Raw genomic sequence first — 6,563 nt, forward strand, 5'->3', positions numbered from 1 at the left:
GTAAAGTATTAAAATGTTATTTATGTATCCATTTTTATTACATGTTACCGTAACTACTGTTATTATAAAGTATAAAGTAATGCTTTCTGAGGTTTACTCCATTGTACTTTTTTAGCCTATACTGAAGAGGATGTCTATGGCAGCAGTCTATGGCAGCAGACAGTGCTGGTTAGCCTTCGGGAGAGGTGTTAGTTGGACAATGCCTAGGCTAACTGGCACTGTCCGCTTCCATTCATTGTGCTAAGCTAGGCTAACGTGCAACCAGATAGCTTTCTATTGAATGCACAGAGAGGAAACTGGTATCTATCTTCTTGTCTTTCTCTGGAGGAGACGGTAAGCTAATTTCCCAAAATGTTGGTGTGATCCTTTAGCGCATTTCATGTGCATAGGTGTATGAAGTGTATGCTTTGATAGATCTCAGCCTACCTTTCACACTGCCACTGATGTTGAAAAGGGGTGGAAATAATTACAACACAAAATATACATTCACACTAGTCACCATACATTGATAAAAACATATTAAGAAAAAACAATAAATAACACACCTAAACAAAACAAACACTGCAATTAGACAAAGCAAATAGACAAGACTCCGACTGAATCCATCATAATCTAATTAATAAATATAATCTAACCTAGATAGCCCGTGTACCCATACTCCCTAATGATGACGTCACAGCAAACATTTGAGCGCTCGCATTCGTAAACATCAACAGAACATTCAAATGTGAGAAACCAAAAAATATATATATTCGGTCCCATTATTTCACAAACATTTATTTTGAAATAATAATCTTTCATCTTTTTCTTAAAATCGTATCGTATATATGATTATGTTATATTATATTGCCTGTTACTTTTGCTAATGTCACTGTATTACTCTGCTACAAGCCATTCAAATTCACACATCAACCTGGAGCACCAAGGAGTTGATAACAAGCGCACCCAACTGGATGTGGACGTTCGAAGTGCAGGGGCTTGTAGTGGAGTGTTATCCAAAGTAAAAGGCGTCGTGGTTTTCACAAGGGAGAATTACCTAGTGCCTAGGGATTTTCTAGTTTAGTATTTTCCACCCCTAAACTAGTAGGCTTTTTCCACCCCTTTTCAACATCAATGGCTGTGTGAATGGTGTTTAGTAAGGTAGGCTGAGATCTATTGAAACATACACCGTATACACCTATGAAGAACACAACATTTGTTAAACACAGGGACAATATCTGGTGAGTCAAAAGTACACTGGTATGGTCCTTTAAGAATCAAAATTATTAGGGCGGCTGAGTGGCGCAGTGGGCAAGGCACTCGCCACTAACGCAGTAGATGCTGGTATCGAGCCCAGCTCTCGGCGTTGCTACCGGCTTGGCCGGTCATCATACTAACACAATTGGCAGTGTTAGAGGGTGGGAAAGCCGGTGGGTGGGGATTGGACGTTGTGGACAGCGACTTCTACAGGTCGGTTGGTGCGCCTGTCCAGCAGAATCAGGAAGTATCGGGGGCAGCGTGAGCCTCCCACGCGTTACTCCTCGCCACTGAGAGATCGCGCTGTCTGGTGAAAAGATGCGACAGCTGCCTCCTCGTGTACCGGAGGGGACACGTGATGCAAGGCTTGGTCCTCACTGCAGCCGACCAGCGGGAGGCATAGTCTAGCAACGTTCGAGACAGGGGAGGGGAGAATTGAAGGGAGAATTGGCGAGGTGAAATTGGGATGGGAGAAAAATAGAAAAATAAGGAGAAAAAGTGGATAAAAAAAAGAATAAAAATTGCATCGTGCTAACACCTGAGATTTATACCTCTGCTGCTAGTGCAAATATAAGTTAACTTGTGTTTGATGACAGAATGAATCTATTAAATATCTATGCCACATTGGTAATTTTGTTAATTTCAAGGCCCTTATTCGTAAGCTACATCCTTACACTACATCATTATTGGAATGGAATTTTGGAACCTATGGAACCTGTTTTAGTGACTAGCTGGTCCTTAACACATTAACTGCCACGCAGTTTGCCCCTCTCATGCCCATCTCTGCCACCACTCTAAGCCTATGGAGATGTTCACCTTCTTTGCAGGGCTATAACTTTTTAAATTGTATTGCTAAATTGACATTACTATGGCCCATTCAACATCGATTATCTATCGTTCAGGATGTAGGAACGTTATACTTTTTCATTCAAACATTCATACGAAAATACCGTCTAGAATATAAGTATGTTTTTATCGTTTTCTGCAGTAATTCCTAGAACGCTAGTTATAGGCCTAAACGTATACCGGTATATAGATTATCGATTGCCGCTTATTGCCGATACACGCTATATTAAAAAATTCAACTGTATACGATCCTAAACGTTATGACTCATCATGCGCGGATGAACGGGGGGGGGGGGGTCATTTATAATTCTGTGATTGTCACTAAATGCTTTATGTAGTATGGGTTGATTTATTGATCAGATGGTTTGTAAATAAAGAAATGTACAATCGCCTTGAAAATAACGTTACTGTCCTCTTACCGTTCGCCGATGGGACTGGAGGAAAAAGATCCCACTTATTTGACGTCGATCAACTAGATCCATTTCTGGTTTATATGGCGCAATAAACGCCCAAATCATATCGATTATTGAGTTATGGCAGCGATCCATATACACGGATGTGTGTCTAGAGTCCCGCAACGATATGTGACTGCCGGACGGATTTCCCAGATGCACCGAGATCACCAGATCCATTTCCGGTTGTAACTCACCCGATCATCCACCAGGCGGCGATATTCAAGCGTTGCACTGTTGTGCAGGCTTCCACTGTATCAGCAGAGGCTGGGTGGCGGAATTATGAATACCATGGCGAAAAAATTAAATATGATCTCAATAACATCGTACAGCGTGGTTTGGCAGAATTCGCATGACCAGCAAACCCGTCGTACGCCGTTTATGGCGGTCAATGTGTTAAGGTCCCTCGAGTTTGCTCTGAACAGGGTAAATCTGCATTTTCCTATGATGCCCCTAGCTCAGTCCTTAAAGCTTGAGATTATCCCCTCTGTTGCAGAGTTTAAAACCTTGATCTTCAACCTTTGTCAATCAAGTTGTATGTGTTTTAATTGATTAGTTATCCTTACTTTTTGCCTCGTCTTGTTGTCTTATTGTTTTTTTTTTTTATCCACTTTTTCTCCCATTTTTTTCTATATTTTTCTCCCATCCCAATTTTCGTATCGTCCAATTCAACCCTCCCCTGTCACGGACGCTGTTTCTTGCCTCCCACAAGCCGGCTGCAATGTGGACTAAGTCATACATAGCACAAGTCCCCTCCGGTACTTGAGGTAACAGCAGTCGCATCTTTTCACCTGCGCAGCTCGATCTCTCAGTGGCGAGGAGTAACGCGTGGGAGGCTCACGCTGCCCCCGACACTTCCTGATTCTACTGCGCAGGCGCACCAACCGACCTGTAGGAGTCGCTGTCCACAACGCCCGATCCCCACCCTTCAGTTTCCCTCCCCGTAATACGGCCAATGTGTATTACTGTGGACGACCAGCTAAACTGAAAGCAAATGTGGAGCGCTGGGCTCGAACTGACGAGCCCAGCGTCTCCAGCATTTCGTGGCGAGTGCCTTGCCCACTACGCCACGTAGCCGCCCGTCTTGTTGTCTTATTGTTATGATTTTGTCTTGTTTATGTACACTCGATGTGACTGTAAATTAGGGAAACCTCAGTCGCCTTTTGAGTTTAAATAAAGGTTTGAATGAAAATGGTCAGTCAGTCCAATACACTCACTTCCAACAGAAACTTGTTAAGGGCCTTCATGGAGGCCCAACATCCTATAGACATGGACCCTTTCAAAAGCCACTTCAGCAGCCTGTCAGTGGCAGCAGGGGTAATTAGTGGAGCCAGAGCCTCGACACCTAACCTGGGCACCACCAGTGAAGGTAGGCTGAGGGCCACACCGCCAAGGGCCCCTAAAGCATTCCCTGCAAACAAACAGACAGTCAGGCAGCAGGACAGGGATGACAGGGCCAGACAGCGGGTCATCAGCATCAGTCCATCTGCTGACAGCCAATCATTGAGTCCGAGGAAGAGGCAGGAGCCAATCAGGACAATATGGGCTGTGTTGTGGTCCTCACTGAGCCACAGGAAGCCAAAGGAGACCAAAGGTGTGGCCAAAACCTCGCCGGCCCATTCCATATCATCCTGGAGAGAGGTCAGGTCTAGGCTGGGGAGACGCAGAGTGCAGACGCCCGCAGAGAGACCAAGCAGGAACAGACCTACTGAGGGAGCTCTGTGGTCCTGGGGAGGGAGTGGGGAGAGAGGGAGAGAGGGAGAGAGAGCGAGATTTTTTTTAGAAGACTGGCCATGTTTAAATGTTTAATCTGGGGCAGGGGTGTGTCCTATCCCTCACCAGCTGATTTCCCTGAAACTTCATAATTTAGCCAAATCCCCCCCCCCCCCCCCCCAAAACAAAAACATCCAAATAAGAACCACTGTATAAGTGTAACCGGCACTAGTTATGTCAAAACTGAGAACAAGACAGGGACATATCTGAGGTCCCTCGGGGACAGAATGCTACAAGAACTGTAGAGAAATCATATTAATATTACACTAGCACTACACACAAATGTATATATTTATACCCAGTTTTATCACCTGTACATTGTATATTACTATTGCACTTTACTGTTACATTTGCACTCTGATTGGACTTTAACGTGACTTAATTTGGCACGTTTGGTTCTGGATCCGGTCGGAGGAGAAGAAAAGGTCTGGAAACAAGTGGTTTTGTGGAGCAATGGTCCGGGAGTGAAAGGTTGTTTTATTGGCAAACAGCAGCAATCCAATTTCTCCAAAGCAGGTTTATCAAAGTCTCCCTGACACACACAGTTCGGTTCCCTGTCGAGTGTGTCCTAATCTCAAGATGAGTGGCTTATATGTGTTCAAACCGAATCTAAATGCTGTGATGTGATTCGTCATCCCTAACTAGGTAAAACTAGGTCAGTGTGTGAGGCTGAGCCCTAATCTATGTCACCTCACCTGCAATACTGGGTGTGTGTGAGTGCCAATTTAATCAGTGGTTCCTGGAGGGGGGGGTCAATGTGAGACAGCTTGTGTGTGTGTGTGTGATTGATTGATTGATTGAAAACTTTATTAACAGATTGCAGAATGGGTTGGGTACAGTACAGTACAGCTCCTTTAAAAAGGCTTGTCGCAAACTTGAACATAAATGGCGTTCGACCAAACTCGAAGTATTCCGCCTTGCCTGGAATGATAGTTTACGTAACTACAAAAAGGCACTCTCACTTGCCAAAACCTCATATTTTTCCAGGTTCATTAATGAAAACAAAAACAACTCAAAGTTTCTGTTTGACACAGTTGCAAAACTTACTCAGAAACAACCAAGTGCCCTAAACCATGCGTTCTCGGCTAACGAATTCATTAAATTCTTTACCAAGAAAATGTACCTCATTAGAGATGAAATTGTTGCCTTACTCAACAATCAGAGTCCCTCCCAACCTCTGATGGGCCTTCCCCCTGACTTTGAATCCAGCCATACGCTATGCTGCCTTGAAAACGTCTCACTTAGTGCCCTCTCTAAATTGGTTGGCGCGGCTAAACCCTCAACCTGTCTGTTCGACCCTCTTCCAGCAACTCTCATCAAAAAACTCTTCCCAACTCTAGGCCCTGCCCTACTCAATATCTTCAACACCTCCTTGTCAACTGGCGTGGTGCCCTGGCCTTTAAATCAGCCGTCATGAAACCACTACTTAAAAAACCAAACCTCGACCCTCTAATCTTGAAAAATTACAGACCCATCTCCAATCTTCCGTTCCTATCCAAAGTGTAAGAACGGATCGTCGCAACGCAACTTACTGACCATTTATCAAACAATAATCTTAATGAATCTTTTCAATCTGGCTTTAGAGCCTTACACTCCACCGAAACGGCTGTTACCAAAGTCACAAATGACTTACTGCTCTCTCTTGACTCAAACCTCACTTCTGTGCTCTTATTGCTTGATCTCAGTGCAGCCTTTGACACTATCGATCACTCGATTCTTCTAGGTCGGCTTAAGGGGAGACACTGCAGGTGAATAGGGTAAAAAAATTAACTAATAGATATCACAATGAAACTTCCCCAGTTGATTACTTATATTAAGACAAGACTTTTTTGTATTACAAGTTTTCTGAAATTGTATGTTTAAATATGCAAATGAGGCATGATCTACTTAATTATGCACTAATTTGCATATCATTCCAGGACAGAAATCTGAAAATTGGATAAAGCCATTTTCAAAATTATAGTTTCATTTTGTTGACATATTAGAGCCAAAGGTTATTACAGAGGGGATTTTGGATATCTCTTTTTATCACTCCATAAATCAGAAAATACTCCATGCAGTCCATTTTTATGGTAAAATTCCATATTTCGCCATGTTTTTAGGAATACAATGTGATATAAATCAGGGTATGAATGCGATATCAACAAACCCTTCTGTAAATACCTTCAGAACATAGATATGAATAGAACTGGAAGTTTTGGTGTATGTGAGTGCTACTGAAGTGGAGATTTCTGGCTCAGAGTATGAGGAAAAACT

This window comes from Notolepis coatsorum (assembly GCF_963971535.1).
Source record: "Notolepis coatsorum genome assembly, chromosome: 19".
Taxonomy (NCBI): Eukaryota; Metazoa; Chordata; class Actinopteri; order Aulopiformes; family Paralepididae; genus Notolepis; species Notolepis coatsorum.